Below are 22093 nucleotides of genomic sequence, written 5' to 3' on the forward strand. Positions count from 1 at the left end.
ATAAAACCTTGGAGACTTCAGCACACTTTTCTCATCAATCAGTTGATCGGTTAACCTAAAGTATACCCAATACAAGATGGATTTGAATTCTATTCTCATGAGAATCTATTAATAAGTTCATGTATTATAATAATATCTGTTAAAGAAAGGTAAGAGAAAATCCAGAATCCTTATCGCTAGCTATGAGGATAGAGCCAATTGTTGACATATTTTCATATGTTCACTCAAGATACCAATAGCAATAGTACTTAGTCTTATATACCGCTTCACAGTGCTTTACAGCCCTCTCTAAGTGGTTTACAGAGTCAATCTATTCCCCCAACTATCTGGGTCCTCACTTACCAACCTCAGAAGAATGGAAGGCTGAGTCAACCTGGAGCTGGTCAGGATCGAAGGAATCAAACTCCTGGCAGTATGAGCAGAGTTAACCTGCAATACTGCATTTTAACCACTGCATCATCATAGCTCATATAGATATGGTAGCATAAGATTTGGTTTTAGTTTCATAAAATCTATTAATCCATAATTTTCAGTTCATCGCTGAATGAGATAGCCACCCCCTGCTGCTAACTGGATCTACATACTAAACCTAGGCATAATTATCAGAACTTGGGAAATTCTGTATAGAGATGCAGTGTTTCTACTTCTGCCTACTTAGGGCTGCTCTTCCAAGCAAAGTTAATACATGTGATGGAAAGTTTTGCTACAGATTATTTCTAATTTTGTCTACATTTTATTGCTGAATATAATTTATTTATGCAAGAATTAAAAGAACACAGATCTACACTCTGCTTTTCTACATTCAAAGATATATTTGTTAATTCTTTTAAGAAAATGTAAAAATGCCCAATTATAGGACCAAGAGAGTGAACAATAGCTTTACTTCTGAATTCTATTTTAACATTTGGGATCTTGTCTCTGGTATAGCATAGTATCATAATAAAATATCATAAGTTGCTAAAGCAGGTTCACTAACAAAACTGCCCACACATTTACTGCAATATAGGCCACCGAACCAGTTAGTTGGATATCCTGAACAACTGTTACAACTTGACATTCACTGAGTAAAATATGCATATTCCAGCAGACTTGTTCAAATGCAGAAGAAAAGCCGAAAAAAGCAGAGTAATTTTTGAGGCTGTATGGTCTCTAATAAATAGTGAAGCAAAGTTCTCTGCACGCAGCCCCAAGTGCAGGACTTTTGCCTTCCTCAAAATTTTAATCAAATGAATATATATCTTACCTAGAAAACAGTTTGGAAATGTTTAAACTGTGCACAAGGTGCTAAAGATTATTCCATACAATTTTTAAATACTTATACCCTGACAAAACCGAGGTATTATCATTTAAAAATCACCAGAAAGATCCATCTTAAATCAAATAATTTATTAAGTAATTACATGTAAACACTTTATATTGACTAGCAAATACATTGCTTGAGTATTCCCCTTCCCACAAAGGAAAATATTCTGTTTAAAAACAGATTAACTAATGGTATACATTCACTGTACAGTGAATGTATGTACAATTGACACTTTGATTTTCCTCATTTCTTATTCATTTAAAGTGCAAAAAGATATACATTTGATCAGCATTGCAAGACAGTGTCAATAGTAACTTTGGTCTATCAAGTGAAAAACTAGACAAAATTCCAATCTTTACCCTACTATTTTTTAGGAAAAAAGTAGAGAAAACAGACCTTGCAAGACAATCTTAAAAAAATAAATAAATTCCTTTTCACATTTAACTGAAAATATTTTCAACAAAAGAAATACTATTTTGAACAACGAAACAAGCATGTTTACAATTTATAATTAGCAGTTACACTTAAACAGTGGCACAAGTACATACATCACAGAATGTCTGAACATTTCCCATTAGGGCAAAATACAACAGTTATGAGATGATATCCAGGTTTTATTCTGCAACTGAAGAATAGTAATTATTTACATAAAAATGCTTAGTTCAACATTCCAGTGTTCTAATGTGTGCACTCATACAGTATATGGTTATTTAATAATTTCAGAAGTTACAGAAAAATATATCCAATGGAGCTTGGCACATCTAATAACTATTAACTAGCAAAAATATGCAGACAAGAGAAACATTGTTCTGTTCTTTACAGAAAATTGACATGTGCAAAACATTCTATATCCAGAAAGGAAAGGTATTTAGGATTACTTTGCCCTGTCAAATCTTTCCATTCAAATACAAGGATGTGCACCATTGTGAGAAAAAGGAAATCCCTTTATTTTAAAAGTGGTTATAAATTTTAACAGTACCCCTACATTCAGATAACAAAAAGTCATCCAGCAGTCATTATTTCTCAAGAGACAATAACATTCTGAACTTCCTGGATTATTTGTGCAGGTACCTCATCTTGAGAAGAAAAGATTTTCAGAACAAGCACTGATTTCCAGAGTAGTTCCCATTATTCTTCTTACCTAGAAAACAGTTTGGAAATGTTTAAACTGTGCACAAGGTGCTAAAGCCTTGGGACAAATCCTACATTTGAGCCAAGTTCATTCTAAGTTAAGAATTCAAGAGACCAGAAAATTGGGAGGATCTCAGGCCCAAAGAATTTTAAAACTAATTCAAAATTATTTACTTTTAAACTATTGTTCAGTTTTTATTCTGTCAAATTTGGAAGTCAGTTTTTATTATCTTTCTGATGGCATCTATTCAAAAATATTTACAAACCCTGTTTCATTGGCCAGATTTGCACATACAGGAGTAAAAAACCTTCATATGGAAAAATAAACCATGTTAACTATTAGCAGTTTTTGGGTAAACGTGGCATAATCACTTTTGCTTCCTCCTCCTGATTGTGAGAATGAGAAAAAAAATAGGAACAGGAATTTATTAATAGATTCTCATGACTATGATTAAATACTTCTAACAACGAAGGATTAGATGCTGTCTTTAAGGGGCTAAGGTTGATTTATGAATCCTGACTCATTTGAAGGCTTAGTTTCTGCTTTGTCTGCAGTGAAAAAAATGTACACTTGGTAAATCCTGGCTTGTTTTAACACTTGAAAGTAACAAGAGCAAATTAGCTAGAAAAGGCCTTGTTTGGGTGCTGCCATATATTGTCCTAGACCTAGCCTATCAAATCAGTATTTGAAACTTTAGTATTAGATTGTGAGCCCGATCATTGTGTTATTCACAATTTCAGATTACCTTGTTAACAGACACTCAATAAAGATATAAATCCACAAAGATTTAACAATATTGGGCTTAGAATTTCAGTTGTATGTATGTATCTCTGTATCTCTATAGGGATATTTTTAATATTGTGGGAAAAGTTTGCGCACAAAATTATCTGTATCTTTCTAATTAAGAAATCTGAATGCTGACAGAAATATAGTATGGAAAAGTGAAGCACATTGGCATCTGTGCAACAATTTGATTAAATATTGACAATATTACAAAATTACAATATTGACACTAAAAAAACCACAGCTGATATACCTAATTAACGACGTCTTCTTTCAATTTGAAATCATGAAAAGAATTATCTATATAGATAAGGCTCATAATATAGTATTTTGGGAACTTCTTGAATTGCACTGTAATTTATAGGTACTGAAGATATTTGACTTTTAAATAACTTATTTCAGATGAAACATATACATTTGAATTCCAGAGAAGAAAGAGGAGTTCTCTTCAAGTCTTCTGAATGATTTGAAGATGGACCAGTGTCAATTGCCCAGATTAAAGTTGTGGCCAATAATATTGCACAATCATAATCACAAAAAGACAGCTGCAAAAGGGGAGGAAAATTAGTTTTCAATTGGGACAAGAAACTGTGAAAATTCAAGAATGAAAGGGATTTCGTTTAAAAGAAAGAACTGTGATATAAACAAATATGATAAATGCTACACAATTCTACAGGCCATCCCAGCATTCACACAGCATGACAGCCTATATAGTTCCACCCATTTAGTGTAATGCTTGAAATCATAAAAAGCATTATGCAGAGGAACACGGAATCCTAAACCCAATTGCCAATATATGAGATTCCCAATACATCCATGGGACTGCAGGCATTCAGATATCAGAAGCAGATGACAAGAAGCACATGAGGGTACTGTTGAAGTTATCAGTGCTCCATTGATAGAGACTATTTGATTTGTAAATTAAAAAGATATTGATACATGTTCTTTAAAATCAAGAGTTAATGGAAAGAAGGGTGCTGGCAGGTAATTTCAGTTAAATATACTATAATAAAGTATCACCAACATTTCAAATGTTCAGAAAATATTGCAATATATTCAATATATTGAATTCAATAAATTCAATGTCATTCTGTATTGGCTACTCTCACTGTAGAATTGGCAACAATTTTATTTAAATCCAATCCCACTTTTATTTAAATGATTCTGTAGAAATTTATTTCAAAATTCACTTAAAGCACAATCCTATTTTAAACTCAGTGCTTCATTACTATATGTTAACACTTTTTGGAATGATATGTTTAACATATACTGGTAAGTAGTCAATGCCCATCTAAGAATTTTATTAAATAGGTGACTAATTTACTCTGCAACTTTATATATTAAAATAAAGAACATTTAAGTTGAATGTTCTTTTGGACTTCAGTATAACTATATATAACATTTTCTAAGATGAAAAGAATGCCCAAAACTCCAGTTTGCACGTTTAATAAAGTTCAATTTAAAAAAAAAAATGGTGGCAAGCAGGAAAACAAAAAGAATACTCCATACTTTCCATAACCTGAAAAACAACAGAATTTGTAAATAAGTGGGGAAGGACAGAAACAGGAAATGAAGACTGACCTTATAAACAAAGATATGTTTAGGGCTTCTGGTTTCAGGAATAAACCGATATTTACTGGTAAAAGTCTGCCAAAAAACAAAAATAGAAACACAAGATTACTGGTAAATATTGGTTTATATGGAAAAATTGTCAGCGTATTCCCCAGTTTCTACAGACTATTGCATTTTTAACTATTTTGTGTATCATTTTTTAAAAACTGAGAGAGAATGTGTGTGTGTGAGTCAGACAGAATATGGTGTATGGGGAATCTCAACAAAGTATAGTGCCTGGGTCTCTTACTGTCCCAAACCAGAAGCCTTGTGCTACTGAAAAGCAAGCAAACAAACTTTATTCAATAGTATAAGCATTTTCCTTTTCAAAATATTTTCACAAAGCCTGCTTACGCTGAGTAACATTTAAAATAAGCTTTTCTTTCTATGCAAAATTCAAAGATCGTATTAGAATTATGAAAATACACTTCATGTGAAGGAAAAAACAGACCATATATTAGAGTGTATATGAAGAGTGGTTTTCCCTTAATGTACAAAGTAAGTCATGCTGGTTCATTTAAAAAAAATCATGTCAGACCAAAACTTTTATTTGCAACATTAGATTTCCTATCACACATCATTTTGTCCATATTTGATTAGTCTTAATAAGAGTATTGCATGGCTGTGTATTCAGGGAAATTTATGAAGAATGGTTTTTTTAAGAAATATATTCTTATTTATTTTGATATACTGATTATATATCAGATTAGATAGGTAATCCACAGAGGTAATCCCCCCACTACTAAATTGGACATGATTTTAATACCTAATAAAAGTACTTAATATTCAAATATTTAAAATAGACTGAATATACTTAACACGTCACAATACATTTCCAAAAAACAGATAACCAAATCAGATTTCTAGATCAGATTAGTTTTTGAAAATGTAAGATCAATATTCTTAACTGTTACACAGCTTCTTATTACCTATGGAGATAATGAAAGAGCAAAGTTATTATAAACATTTTAATTATTGCCATTATGTCTTCACTTTTATTGGAAATAGAAAACTAAGGATCCAGTTTTCATATCTTATTTATATTTATCTTTTAATTAAACATTGCAAATTTGCAAAAAAACCAACCCTACATTTCTGGCAATTGAAAATAAACTCTTCCTTTTTGTACATTATTTTACCTGCCTTTTCTTAGCATTGTGAAGGCATGCAACAATCTAACATGGTAAGTATCTTCTGCACAAATACATGTCTAAAATATGTGTCTATTTCAGAAGATTGCATGTTGATATGTTCTAGGAGCACAACAAAGAACAGGGCTGATAAGAGAATCTTGATTCTGAATTAATGTATGTACTTGTAGGTAGTGCAAGTTTAACTTTTCAACAGATTAGTAGTTGTCTAGCTACTGAGAAAAAGTAAAATGTTCTACTGGGAAACTTTGTTGTAAAGAAACAAAATCTTCTCATTGCCCCACTGATATTAACCTAGACAGATCCTCTATGATGCTAAAGTGGCATAATGTGGTTAAAAAACATTTTTCTTAACATCTTGTCATACCTGGTGCAATCAAGATACATGGCCCAGTTAGGGAGAAATTTTTATTATTAATAGCCAGCCTTTGGAGATGCAAGTAGATATTCCATTTCCAATGACATACCCCTTTAATTTTTCCTTTGTAGCAAAAGTCTTAAGAAGGATCAAAACTTACAAACCATGAGCCCGAGTTGCTTCTGATTTTTTTTTTTTTTGAGAATATAAATCCAGAGATTTAATTGAGACTGGACAAAGATATTTATCTGTTCAGAAAATGGAATCTTCAGATCAACTTTAAGCATACCTTTAATTTTCTTCTTCACTCTAGGGATTTGTACTCCTGGTAGATCTGGGGACATCAGGTAATTATTATTCATTTAATTATTCTTAAGAAAAAATGTACAGTACAATGTCTTTAGCCACTATGATGGGACCAATGAGGCCCCTTATTGTGCAATGATGTGAGAAAGGGGAGACAACAACAGTGTAGTATATTGACTATTGACAAGTTGTTGCTTGTGGATTCAGCTATGGTAGAAAAAGGGGGTGAAAAATTTCCATAATTGTCCAGGACATGGAATAAGACAGAGGTGGATCCAGTTTTGGTAAATAATGAAAAAAAGTAGGAAGGAAACAAGATTGGAATTATTTATCCTTCTTTAAAGCCCATCTTCAAATTCAATTATGTTATAATTATATATACTTATCTTCTATTCAATAACCAATTTGTCAAAATAATGAAAAGCAACATATCATACTCAAAAAACAATCCATGCAAAAAGGTGCAAATGAAAAAAATGAGACAGATCTGACCCTCTAATGGATTTGTAAACTCTAAGCTTACAAATGTAAAGCTTGGGGGTTTTGCCTTAAAAGTATTTGTGCATCTCCACAAGGTAAAATAAAAACATTGAAAACATTTGTAAAACAGATATTCATTGAGAAAAAAAAATTAGACAATATTATTGTACTCAAATCGTACTGCAGCATATATTTTAAATACTGAATTCAAGATAATTGCTCCTGTTAGCATTTCAATTGTGCATGGCTATGCAATGGCTATGCAATCAATACATAGCACATGATTTCTGAAAAGCACTTTGAAATATTGCAAAATATAGACTATATCCATGAATGGCACAGGAATACAATCTGCAGGCTTGTACCATGAGAACTTGCACTATGCTCCTGCATAGCACATATACTAATTCCTCTTGCTTTTCACTTGTCTTGGGTTCTTTCATCTTCTGCATCAACTGAAAAAGGAGGTTTGGAATATACCCATTCAACCAAGAAATAAATATATTAAATGTGTGATTACTTCATACAATCTTCCGTTTCTTGAAGATCATGAAGCACAAAGTGAAATGTGAAAATGAGAAACACTGGATCAGAACAGAAACATATTTATACAGTTATTTAGGGGAAAGGGAAATGGATCAACACAGGAACCATATAGTATGATTTTCAAAATCTATTTCAAATACTATATGCAATTTTTTTTCAATGAAGTTGTCTCAGTTTTCATTTGCCAACATAATAGCTTTGCTAAATGCAATTAGTAAATGGTAACCTATGACTTTTCTTGAGATTGTGACATCCTTCATTCATTTTTGCAGTATTATTCAGATGATGCTTTTTCCATCACCATGCAATCATTTTTTTTCATATTAGAGAGAGACAGAGACAGAGACAGAGTCAGAGACAGAGAGAGAGACAGAGAGAGAATTAAGCCTTTACCTTTCTGTCTAAGAATGCAAGGACAAAGAAGACAATGGATATAAAAATGGGTTGACTCAGCCTTCCATCCTTTCTAAGGTAGGTAAATTGAGGACCCAGTTTGTGGGGGCAATAAGTTGACTTTGTATAAATATACAAAAGTATGAAGGCTATTGCTTAACGCATTGTAAGCTGCCCTGAGTCTCCGGAGAAGGGCGGCATATAAATCAAATTAAAAAAAAAAAAAAGAAGGGACATGTAGCTCAAAGCAAGGTGGAAAAGAAACCTGTGTAAATTTACTTACTTAGTTAGTTAGTTAATTATCCAATTAATTATTCTACTCCTATTCTTCACAACAACCCTGTGAGAAGATTTGGACTGAGAGAGAATGACTGGCCAAGATCACCCAGGTGATTTATACAGAGAGGAGGAATAGTAAAAAAAAGTGAAATTATTTGGAGTAAAGTAAATGTAGGGGAAAAAAGCCTAACATGACAACAAGCTAAAGTCACCATTCAGAAATAGCTATTCCCTGAAATAGCTGGAAAGCTTTCATTTGTTCTCAGATTATGGATAGCAAAAAAAAGGTGAGGAAGAATAAGTTAGCATTATCACCTCCTATGTTTTAAATTTTGTGTGCTGCCTTGACTGAAATTTGCTTATTTAATTTAAAAACTTTTCGATTTCAAGTCGAATTTCAGGTCAGAAATATATGTGCCAGTTATTGGTTATTAGTGTTCTTTTTATTGAAGACAAGCTAATAAACATGAATAGTTTTACTAATGCAAATTACCTGTTGTTAGAGATAGTGATAAGGACAGAGACAGACAACCTATAGCATTCTGATGTTGATAAACTATTGTATATATATAATACACACACACATATATAATACAAAGTTATAATATATAATATCTATAAATAATTGAACTAGATCTGGTTCATTCGACAACTATGTACCTGTTTTAATCCCATTGCTGCTGAAAGCTAATCTGAAAACAATTTATTATACTTACTTTTAAACTATGTACTTAGTTTCTAAAATGAAGCCTACACTTACCCTTGAAAAGTGATTAAAATTTATTATCAGACACTCTTACTAAATATGAATTAAGTAGAATCATTTTTATAGTGCTGTAAATCATTTATTTCTATAACTAACCTCAGTTTAAGTCAAAGCTATCGTCCTAAATTTATACAATGCTGTATGTGAAAACAAGTTTTATATTTATTAACAGAACAACAGAGTTGGAAGGGACCTTGGAGGTCTGCAATAGAGGTTGACCTCTATTGCAACACAATTGCCTTATGCAAATGCAATAAAGGGCATGAAGGTCAGGGAGCATATTGTTTCTCAGTTGTTCTGGCATTATGGAATAGCCTACTTTTGGATTTAAGACTTTGGATTTAAGACTTTTTTTTAATGTTCTACAAACTACAATAGTTAGACAGAGATGTTCCTTAGAGTGTAGGGTGATTATTTGTCATCATTTTTAAATTTCAGTTTAACAGCTCAGTTATATTTTGGTTGCTTCTATTTGATTGTTCTACATTTTTTACAGGTGTTGTCTTAGACTTAGATCATAAATAAACCATAATATTTACAATTGTCATTCTAATGGCAATAACAATAGCACTTAGATGTATATACCGCTTCATAGTGCTTTACAGTACTTTCTAAGCATTTTACAGAGCCAGCATATTGCCCCCAACAATCTGGGTCCTCATTTTATTGATGGAAGGCTGGAAGGCTGAGTCAACCTTGAGCTGGTAAGGATCAAACTCCTGGCAGTCAGCAAAATTAACCTGCAATACTGCATTCTAGCCACTTTGACACCAAGGCTCTAATGATGCTTACCATGGATGTTGGAATTTATTATATGTTTTTATTGGATTTCTGTATCTAGCAGCATACAAATTGAAATAAATAATGTTGTTTCCAGGAATAAAAATTATATGGTTATTTCAGCAACTCTATTGACTGTGATACATGTTGAAGACTCTACCATTATACCTATTTTATACATCTGAGCAGAAACATCAGAATTAACACTGCCTCAAATAGTTTTCTGCAACATGAAATTCTGACATGAAAAAGGAAGAAATTGACAAATGTTCTTAGCCCAACTTGTTCCTGTTACTTTTTTCTTTTTAATTCTAAAAATAATGAGGCCATCACATAATCACTTAATGCAACTAAGTGAGGCAACAGTACCACAAGGTTCTGTCTTAGGCTCAGTACTCTTCAATATCTTCATAAACAACTTAGATGAGGGAATAGAAGGGAAACTCATCAAATTTGCAGATGACATTAAGCTGGCAGGAATAGCCAACACCTCAGAAGATAAGCTCAAGATCCAAAAAGATCTTGACAAACTTGAACACTGGGCCCTATCTAACAAAATGAAATTCAATGTAGAGAAAAGTAAAGTCTTACACTTAGGCAAGAAAAAACAAAAGTACACATATAGATCAGGGGTAAAATCTACTTACCTTCCCTACCGGTTCGGAAGTGCACGCGTCCCGCCCGCATGTGTGGTCCGCTGGTATGCGCGCTCCCATCATGTGCGCACTTGGACCCTCTGCGCATGTGCAAACTCTTCTGCGCATGCGCAGAGGGTAAAAAAAGGTTACTTTCTGGTTAAAACCAGGAAGTAACAACAACCAGGTGGGTGGGTGGAGCCTCACGCTGCCGCCGCTACCAGTTCTCCGAACCATCCATCGCCATCGCTACTGGTTCGGCTGGACCAGTCCAAACCGATAGCATTTTACCCCTGATATAGATTGGGTGAAACCAGGCTTAACAGCAGTAACTGTGAGAGGGATCTTAGAGTCTTAGTGGACAACCAATTAAATATAAGCTAACAGTGTGTGGCAACAGCTAAAAAAGCCAATGCAATCCGAAGTTGCATTAACAGAGGGATTCAATCAAGATCACATGAGGTACTAATACCACTCTATAAAGCCTTAGTAAGGCTACACCTAGAATACTGCATCCAGTTTTGGTCATCACAGTATAAAAAAGATGTTGAGAGTCTAGAAAGAGTGCAGAGAAGAGAAACAAAGATGATTAGGGGACTGGAGGCTAAAACATATGAAGAACGGTTGCAGAAACTGGGCTTGGCTAGTCTAGTGAAGAGAAGGACCAGGAATGACATGATAGCAGTGTTCCAATATTTGAGTGACTGTCACAGAGAGGAGGAGGTCAACCTATTTCCCAAAGCACCTGAAGGCCAGATAAGGAATAATAGATGGAAACTGATCAAGTAGAGAATCAAACTAGAAATAAGAGGAAATTTTCTGACAGTAAGAACGATCAAGCAATGGAACAGCTTGCCTTCAGAAGTTGTGGGTGTTTCATCACTGGAAGTTTTCAAGAAGAGACTGGACAGTCATCAGAAACGGCGTAGGGTCTCCTGTTTGGGCGGGGAGCTGGACTAGATGACCTATAAGGTCCTTTCCAACTGTATTATCCTATCCTATCCTATCCTATCCTATCCTATCCTATCCTACCCTACCCTACCCTACCCTACCCTACCCTACCCTACCCTACCCTACCCTACCCTACCCTACCCTACCCTACCCTATCCTATCCTAAATACAGAAGTTGTAATACATAAATTATATACAATGGTTCCCTTGTTTTTTCTGAAAAATTAGCAAAAAAAAAAAAAAAAGCAACATTTTAGATAAGGAACAGATTTCATCAAGAATGGCCTACCAATAATTTAGGTAAGGGAACCAATTTGACAAAAGTATTGGTTGCTTGTATGGCTGTGATACAAGGATATTTTATACAATACAATACACCAATTAAGAGGAAGATGGATGAAAAAATCCAAACTATATTACAAGAAATTAAATTGAAGAAGGAACTCTAGAACTCACCAGAAAATTCTAACATACTTAATCAACTAAAACTATTGGAATAACAAATTTCTTTATTGACTGTTTCAGATATTGAAAATAAACTTAAATATTTGAAACAATACTTTTTTGAACATGCAAATAAATCAGGGAGATGGTTTGGCATACAAACTAAGAAAACAGACAAAAAAGAAGATGATAACCAAGCTTCAAGAGGGGAAAAAGACTTACATGGATAACCAAACATTCAAATACTTTTTTTGAATTATTACACTAATCTATATAAAGAATAAGATAGCTCTTTAGATACAATGGAGGAGTATATCACAACTAAAAATCTTCCTGAACTACAGGAAAACTACAAGCAAATTTTGAATAGTTCAATAACAACTTTCAAAATAATAGAAGCACTTAAAACAGCTAAAATAGACAAAGTTCCAGGACCAGATGGCTTATCGAGCGGATTCTAAAATTTTTTTGAAGATCAATTATTTCTTCCAATGAAGGACTTAATGAATTCTATTTTACAGGGAAACCCTATATCAGACTCTTGGAAGGATGCCTACATTTCTTTAATACCCAAAGAAGGATTGGATTTAACTTCTGTAAACAACTATAGGCCAATCTCTCTCCTTAATAATGACTATGACCTCTTTACATCTAGGATTATATACATAAAGACCAGTGTGACTTCTTACCTAAAATACAACTAAAAGATACTGTAAGAGTAATTTTGAATATAATTGAATATTTACAACAATGTAGTGACAAACAGGTTGCATTAGTATTTCTGTACTCAGAAAAAAGCTTTTGACAATTTAAACTGGGCCTTTATGTTTAAAATAGTGGAAAAGATGGATTTTGGATTGGGCTTTATACAGAGTCTGAAGTCCATCTATATACTCAGAAAGCTAAAATCATGGTGAATGGAGACTTTACAAAACCAGTTGAAATCCAGAAGGGAACAAGACCGGGTGTCCTTTATCCCCTTTATTATTTAAGAGTGTTGGAACTGTTAAATAAAGATATTAGGGTAACAGAGCAAAGGACTACAAATTAACACACATAATTACAAATAATGTGCATTTGCCGACAATTTGGTATTGATTGTGCAAGAAATCGTTAGAAAACATTGAATGTGTTATGAGAACATAAATGTGGCAGATCAGAAGAGATTGGAATTTAAAACTGGTTTTAAAGTTGTGAAAAAGTTACAGTACTTGGGGGTGATTTTTATTGAGGAAAATTCTAAGCTTTACAAAAATAATTATGGTAAAATATGGAAGGAGATATAATTGAATTTAAATAGGTGGCAAAATTAGATTTGTCATTAATGAGAAGAATCTCAGTAATTAAAATAAATATACTATCTAGAATGTTATTTCTATTTCAGACTATACCAATATTTATTACAGATTCCACTTTCAAACAGTGACAGAAACATATATCTACATTTATTTGGAAAGATAAAATAACAAGAATTAAATATAAGCTGCTACAAGATTCTAAAAACAAAGGAGGTCTGGGTTGCCAGATTTTATATTATATTATGATGCTTGTTGTCTGGTATGATTAAAAGATTGGGTAATTTTAAAAAATTCAACGCTGTTAAATCTCAAAGGTTTTGATTTGACATTTGGGTGGCATGCCTATCTGTGATATGACAAAATAAAAGTTAACCCTGGCTTTACAATTCATTTTATTAGGCAACCGATTGCACATATATGGTGGAAGTATACCCTGTTCCCCCAAAATATGACATCCCCTGATAATAAGCCCAATCGGGTTTTTGAGCGCATGGCAATAAGGCCAAGCACTTATTTCAGGTTTCAAAAAAATATAAGACAGGGTCTTATTTTCGGGGAAACACAGTAAAAGAAGATTAGCTGATAAAGTGTCACTTTGGCTATCATCTCATGTAATCGAAATCCAGGTTCATTTTATCATATGTGGTGGTCTTGCAAATATGTGAAAACATACTGGATAAACAATGACAGTGACAATGCAAAAAATATTAATGAAACATGAAGCTTTTCTTTTAGGTATGATGGATAAGCCAATTGAAAAATAATTTGGGGTGGTATTCTGCGAGGATTGTACTTGTCAAAACACTGGAAAGAAAAAGAGATGCTGACTGTTGAATGGATTTTGAAATTGACTGAATTAGTGGAGATGGCGAAATTAATTGCTTTGATTAGAGATTATGGACTAGACATATATAAGAGACTGGAAATCGTTTGTGGACTATTCTATTCGTGTTAAATTTAATAACAGATGGTTAATAGAGAGATATGAAGATTAGTGTAATGTTTAGCTCAACCTTTTTTTCAGCCAGGGTGGATCCTACATGTTAAATGTTAAATCCAATTGACCACTTTTCCCTCCTTTTTTGTATGCTATTTTTTTCTTTTTAGGTGTTGTTAGGGTTGAATGTATGTTTTTGCTTTGTTTCATTTTGTTTGTTTGTTTTACTGTACTGTATTTTATTCTCCATAATAAAACAATAAATTAAAGAAAAGAATGGCAATTCAATATAGCAGTGGACATAAGTCATTTTTAGACTAACAGGAGAGATGCGCAAGAAAAGTATCAGTATTGCTAACATCCCAGTATATGTAACTGAAAATAGATGCATTATTTTTAAATTTTCCTTATAAAAATCTTCCAAATACAGCATTTAACTGTTCCTTATAGGAATGGATGACAGCTATTCTTTGAATTAAAGCAAAGAATAAGCTAAGGGATATAACTTAACCTGAAACTAAACTAGAGTTCTTTCTGTTTTAATTATTCAACAAAATTCAACAAACTAATAATTTTTTTTAAAAAAAAATTAAAAAGTTTTTTATTAATAATACAAAATTAAAAAACCATTGGTCATAGATATGACATCACTGGTTCCAAACATCTTCCGTCACTTTACAATAATATTAGTACTCATATAAACATATAGTTCTTAAGCTTTGTTCACTATTTAAGTATAATATATGATATTAATACTTTTTCCCTTATTTCTGTATATTTATTTATCTCTTAAACATACATTTATCTGTAACATCTATATTTTTGTTCTAACACTATACATTTATCTTGGCTGCCCTCTTGTTATCTATCCAATCATAAAATTGTTCCCAGATTTTGTAGTACTTAGTTTTGCTTTTATCCTTGAGTTCCAAAGTGAGTCTGTCCATTTCTGTGCAGTTAAAAGATTTTCAGTAGTATTTCCTCTTCAGTTGGAATATCTTTCTCTTTCCATTTTTGAGTGAGGGTTATTCATGCCGCTGTGAATATATGCAGTAATAAATAATTTGTATCTTTCTTATATTTTCTTTCTATAATTCCTAATAAGAAAAATTCCGGTTTGACCTCTATATCTGTTAGCAAAATTTCTTCCAGCCAGTTCTTTAGTAAATTCCAAAATTTTTGCGCCTTTGGGCATTCCCACCACATGTGGTAGTAATTCCCAACAGTCTCTCCACACTTCCAGCATATCGAGGATTTCCCCTTATTCATTCATGCTAATCTTGTGGTGGGGAGGTGCCACCTATAGAACATCTTACAGAGGTTTTCCTTGTAGGAAGTTGCTAGTGTGATTTTTAAATTTTTTCCTCATAAACTTTGCCAATTGTCCAAATTGATATTGTGCCCAAAATATTTACACCAAATTATCATCGTTTCTTTCACCTGATCCTCAATCATATCTTGTTTTAATAAATATCGATATAGTTTACTTATGGTCTTCCTTCCCTGCTAAATAAAATTTTATCTAATTCTGATGATTCTTGCTTTATGCCCCATTCCTTTTTATCTTTGCTAAATTTAGATTGAATTTGGAGATACGCCCACCATTCCAATTTGATTCCTTCTTCCTTTAAAGTATTTCTCGCTTTTAATTCTCTTTCTCATTCAAAATATCTTTATAGGTGACAGCTCCCACTCGTTTTGTCAAATTTGGATGTGTGTACATTTCTAATGTTGACATCCAATTAGGAATTTCCATATAATTATTTCTTTTTGTTTTTTTCCAAATATCCAATAGTGCTCTCCAATATAATGCCTCCAGAAGTACTGATGGACTAAACGTTTTTCCTCCCAAGAATAGCGTGCCACCCTGTCTGTAAGTCATGACCTTCTAGTGCCAATAGTCTTGTGTTTTTAAGATGCATCCACTCCCTTAGCCAAACTAACGCCGCTGCCTGATAATACTTTGTCCAGTCTGGTAGGCTAAATCCTCCTCTTTATCTAGCATCTTGTAATAATTTGAATCTGATTCTCGGTTGTTTCCCTTGCCATATGAATTTTGAAATGAGTCTGTCCAAATTTGTAAGGAAATTTTTTTTGAGCCGAACTGGTATGCATTGAAATAAAAACAACATTTTCGGAAGAACATTCATTTTGATGGTGGCTATCCTGCCCATTAGAGATAGCTGTAATTTTCCCCATTTTTCCAAATCAGACCTAATTTGCACCATTAATTTGTCATAGTTATCTTCTTTAAGTGTAATGCATCTCGCTGTCAATTGAATCCCCAAATATCTTATTTTTTTCGTAGTCTGAATATTTATCTTTCCCTCCAATTCTTTTTTTTTTTTTTGCTCTTCAGTCATGTTTTTAACTATCATTTTTGTTTTATCCTTGTTTATTTTCAGGCCTGCTACTTCCTCATAGTCCTCCAGCATTTCCATCAGCCTAAGACTAGATTGTACAGGCTCTTCAATAATAAATACAAGGTTGTCCACAAATGCCTGTACCTTAAAACTTTCTTTTCTTACTTTTAAACCTTTGATTTGTCTTCTCAAATTGTTCTAATTAAAGCCTCTAATGATAAAATAAAAAGCAGTGGTGATAGCGGACAACCTTGCCTTGTGCCTTTTTGGATTAAAAAGTTCTTTGTCGTTTCCCTATTTATCACCGCTTCTTGTCTGGAATAGATTGTTTTAAACATCTTTATAAATTTTCCCCCCAAATCCACATATTTTAATTGTTCTAGTATGAAGTCCCATTTGACGTTATCGTTTTGCGCGTCAATGAATATCAATGCCACCTGTTTTTCATTGTGGACTTCATAGTATTCTATCGAATCCAAGATAATCCTAATATTGTTCCTTATATGCCATCCGGGAAGAAAACCGTTTTGATCAGTATGAATGAAATTCTCTAAAATTTTCTTTAATCTGTCTGCCATAATTATCATTAAGATTTTATAATCCGAATTTAGTAGGGATATCGGCCTATAATTTTTAATATAAGTCAAATCGGAATTTTCTTTGGGAATCAATGTGATTGTTGCTTCTTTCCACGATTCAGGTATCTTAGCTTCATTAAGTACATCATTGTACACCTCTAATAACAGTGGGCTTAATAATTCCTGGTGATTTTTATAAATTTCTGAAAGTAGACCATCTGGGCTTTGTTACTTTTTTGCTTTTTGATTGCCTCAGATATCTCCCATGCTGTTATCTCATTATTTAATAAATTTTTACCTTCCTCCAAGATTCTGGGCAATTCTGTTTTTTGTAGGTATTGCACTATCTTACCTTCTTCTATCTTCTTCTTATCCTCGTATAGGTTTTTTAAAAACTCATACGCTACCTTCCTCTTTGCCTCATTTTGATAAATTAACACTCCTTCTTCATTGTGTAATTTATTAATCTGGTTCTTTTCTTTCCGTTTTCTTAGTCTATAAGCCAGCCATCTTCCTGGCTTATCTCAAAAAAAAATTGTTTAATGCTTTTAGTTTGTTATGCCATATTTTCCTTTTCAATATTTAATTTGTGTTTAATTGTGTTTATTTGTTGTTTCAATTCCCGTTTTATGGGTTCTTTCTGCAGCTCTTTTTCCAGTTTGCTAAGATCTTCCTCTAAATTTTTTTGCCGTTGTCTTTTTTGTTTGTTGTCTTTGGCCATGTATGATATTGCAATACCCTTCATAAAAGCTTTTGCCGTGTCCCACAGGTTCTGAAAAAACAAACTCATTTGATCATCCATCTTTAATTTAAATTCATTTTGATTCAAGATTGCTTTTTTTAGGGTCCACCTCGTCTTTTTTTGCCCTTTCCATTTAATTTTAATGGGATTGTGGTCTGCCCACGAATTTATGTCAATATTAAATTCCTCAATTCCCAGATTCAAATCCGTCAATGCCCAAACCATATCAATTCGAGACCAAGATTGATGTCTACCTGAATAATACGTATATTGTTTCTTATCCCCATTTCTTTCCCTCCAACAATCCTTTATGCTTAATTCTTCCACCATCTTGAAAAATGAATTAGGTAATATCCTTCTAACACCTTTCTTTTGTCTGTCATTTCTATAGTCTAGTTCTCTATCTACAATCGTTCTCTATCTGAAATCACCAATTATACACAAATTATCATATTCTAAGTCTCTAATCATGTTATACAGTTTCTTATAAAATAGTTTTTGGCCCTCATTTGGCATGTATATTCCAACTAACATTAGTTTTTTCCCATCCACCGTTAATTCTATTATCAATATTCTCCCATCTTTGTCTTTATACATCTGTTTGGCCAAAATACTCTTTTACATACATTACAATTCCCCCTTTCTTCTACTGCAATGAAGATATGAACATCTTTCCTAACTTAAGAGCATTTTAATTGGTACTGATGCTGCTTTTTTATGTCCGTCTCTTGCAGCACTATTATATCCACATTTGTCTTATACAGTTTACTAAAGAAGTTTTTCCTTTTCCCTGGAGAATTTAACCCATTAACATTTAATTATAGAATTGCTAATGCTTCTTGAAAACCTCTACTTATACTTAGGTCTTGTTGCCCTTGTTTGTCTGACTTCTTTACATTCCTTATTGTCTTTCCCGTTATCCACATTCTCTCCTTTCCCATTCTCTTTTTCCTTGATTTGGGATTCCCCCTATTTGGTGACTGTCCTCCTAGTTCTCCTTCTTCTCTTCTTTCTCTTTCCTCCAATTCAACCTCACTACTAAAATTTTGTCTGTAAAACAAAAGAGTGAAACAAAAGTGAAAGCTGTGCAAAACGGCTCCCCATTTAAGAGAGTCGAATACACAGCTTTTTCCATCCAATCGGTGGATTCTTCGGAGCCAGATTCCTTGGAGGGGAATCGGAAGAAAGAGGCACCCTGCAGAGCACCTCTCAGTGGCAGTTGAGAGTGTGGATGGCAGGAAAGCCTTGGAGAAGTCGAATGGGGAAGAAAGGTGGCCCATAATGGTGGCCATGAAGAAACAACAACAGGCAGCTGGACAACATTAGCAGTGGACTAGCTGGACAACAGAGAGATGGACCTGGGAGAAAGTGATCTTGGCAGCCCTCTGTGAGTGCCCCGGGGTGAAGATCTTCTCAGGGGATTGCAAAGAGGGAAGAGTCAGAAGGAGGCCCAAGGAAGGAGGAAATTTCCTCCGAAGTAAAGTGGTGAACAGCAAGTGGGGGCCAAAAAAAGAGACCATTTCAATGCGATAGATATCACTGGCGGCGTGAGGGGAAAGAAGAAGAGGAAACTTGCAACCACTTATACCACCTTTCCCACACCAAATAATAAACTATCTTCTCATCATTTAATTCATAGGTTAATTTAGTCATCTCTGCGCACTCGAGTATTTTCTTAATTGTAAGCTCTTCTGGTGGTTGAGTTTTCTCTTTCCAGTACTGTGCATATGCCAATCTGGCGGCTGTAATTATATGGATCATTAAATGTATCATTTCCTTTCTATATGGCTTCTTTATTATTCCCAGGAGGAAAATCTCTGGAGTTAATTCAATATCTTCATCTATTATTTCATTTAACCACCTCCTAATTTTATTCCAGTATCCTTTCACTTCCTGGCATGTCCACCACATGTGAAAGAAGGTGCCTTCTTTCAAGTGGTTGCATGATAAAATGAAAGGAAGACCTAAAGGTGTGCAAAATATTGATTAAAAGTGAGCTGAAATATCACCAAGTATTATTTATGTAAATAGCTAAAACACTGTACATCTGATAGTAACTGAAAATGTTATTATATTTATATGTTTTATGTCTTTGTCTGAATGTTTTGTTCCTCTTTTTTTCTATTTTTTTAAATTTCTGTTTTGTTTGTAAAAAACCTCAATAAAGTTTCTATAAAAAAAAAAAAGAAGAAGAGGAAACTTATCATTATTGCTGATTTAAGTAGACAATTTAGCTTGTGAGCGAAAGTGCTGACTAACCGGAGAACGCAGGCATATTGAAGTAAGACTGACTGTTAACTAGGAAAATAGGGAGCAAGAGACACCTACTGGCCAAGGAAAAAACTGGAGACAATTTAAGTAAGGAGAGGAAATTTAAAGAGAAACAAGACCTATTTTGGATGGCCTGCCAATAACTGACTTATAAATCGAGAAAACTTAAGGAGTAAATTTGGATGTGAAAAATTTAATGAAATAGTTGTAGTGGAACATTTTCAAGAGGAAATCATCTCTCTAATTATTGTTCTTTGTATGCAATCTTTGGACTACTATTTTATTAGCTCCACTACCTACTGCATTAATTATTGATATTATTAAGTGATTCAATTATAGATTTTGTTATTAATTAATTGTTGACTAAGGGAAAGGTTTGCAGACTGTAGTTGGGGTAGGAAAGATTAAGAAAGGAAGTTAAAGAATACATAACGAGACATTTAAAAACATAAAATAGAGAGTGAAAGCTGCAAAGTTAAGCATTGAGAATTAACTAGTTGAGAGTGTTAGTTGAAGGGTCCTGGAGGAAACTAAGAGAAATATAAAGAAGTGGGGAAGTAAATTTAAAGCAGTATTGGAAATGAAAGTATCCCGAATTTTACAAGAATTGGTGCAGGAAGGAGGCAAGGAGCTCAAACTACAACAATGGAACTAAGTCCAGCAGGACAAAGATCTATTGAAGGAATGCTACAGAGAGAGAGATCAAACTCATTTAAGGATCTACAACAGATGCTACAAACAATGCAGGAGGTTATGTTAAAGAACCATGAGGACTTGAAACGAGAGATAGGAGAAGTAAGGAGTGACATAGGAGAAATGAAAGAAAATATGAGATCGATGGATGATAAATTTGAATGCTTCCAGCAACAAATTATAAAAAATGAACAAAAATTACAGGAGATGGAAGATAGAATGGGAAGGGAAGAAAAAAAAGTGGAGGAGATGGAAGAAAGATTAATTCAAGCCAATAGAGATCTCGAACAGACAATAATCCAATTGGAAATAGATAAGGCTGCCCATTTTCTATGATTTCAGAATGTGTGGGACGAAAAGAATGAGAACCTTCCAGAGATGATGGTGGAGCTATTGGCAGGAGCATTAGGAATTGGAAAGGAAGAAATTATTAATGAAATGGATGAAATTTATAGAATCCACACAAATTATGCACGTAGACATAATCTACCTAGAGAGTGCATATTAGATTCGTTAAAAGATCGATCTGCGATGAGATTCTACATAAGACCAGAGAAGATTCACTAGAGTTATGAGGAAGACAGCTTGTGGTGCTCAAACAAGTCCCGAGAAGGGTAAGAAACTTAAGACAACCCTATCAAATGCTTACAGCAAAACTAACAAAAAAAAATGTAAATTTTTGGTGGCTGACTCTGGAAGGGATTATGGTATCTTGAGGAGAAAGAAGATTGAGATTGGACACGGTGGAAAGTAATAACTTTTTTAATGGGATAAGAGAATCCTAATTAAGGGTGGCAGATATTCCAGTGTCTTCAACAGCGGTCTTCAGGATGCTAATGCCAATAAAAGTGCTTAAAAATAGTAAATAATGGCATGTTAATAACTCAAGTTATTGTTTTCTAAAACATGTACTACAGGTTAAGTATACACTCATAATGGGTCCTCTTTTAAAAAAATATCTTAGGATATATCTAGATATACTTTCAATATATAATTTAGCACAGAAAAGCTGATCAAATTCGAGAAGCAAAAGTTAAGAAAACGATTATCAATTATAAATTTCAGAAATTTGCTTTGACCTTTTCTCCAATTTGATGAAATTCTGAAAGTTTCTATTTCTAATATTAATATCTTTTTCAAGGTATCATTTCAAATCCTATTTGTCAATCATTATCTTTTAAGATGGCCTTGTTTAATGATATACAAGGTAGTCCTCAACTTACAATTAGTTTAGTGACCGTTCAGTTATAACGGTAGTGACTTATGACCATTTTTCACACTTATGACCATTGC

General features: G+C 33.5%; 1 protein-coding gene across 2 annotated transcripts in view; it reads right to left on the reverse strand.

The window, feature by feature from the left end:
* Positions 1-1371: 1371 nt before the first annotated feature.
* Positions 1372-22093, reverse strand: part of PURA (purine rich element binding protein A) — a 31800-nt gene continuing 11078 nt past the window's right edge. The window contains exons 2-3 of one of the 2 annotated variants that reach the window (XR_004590324.2): positions 4800-4865; positions 1372-2444 (exon numbers count right to left, since the gene is read on the reverse strand). The gene's annotated coding sequence lies outside the window, so the exon portion shown is untranslated. Of the gene's footprint in view, positions 3764-4799; positions 4866-22093 lie in introns of both variants that reach the window. The other variant, XR_004590323.2, reaches the window with a different exon arrangement.

This window comes from Pantherophis guttatus, chromosome 3 (genome assembly GCF_059756535.1).
Source record: "Pantherophis guttatus breed Tessera chromosome 3, ASM5975653v1, whole genome shotgun sequence".
NCBI classification, from domain to species: Eukaryota; Metazoa; Chordata; class Lepidosauria; order Squamata; family Colubridae; genus Pantherophis; species Pantherophis guttatus.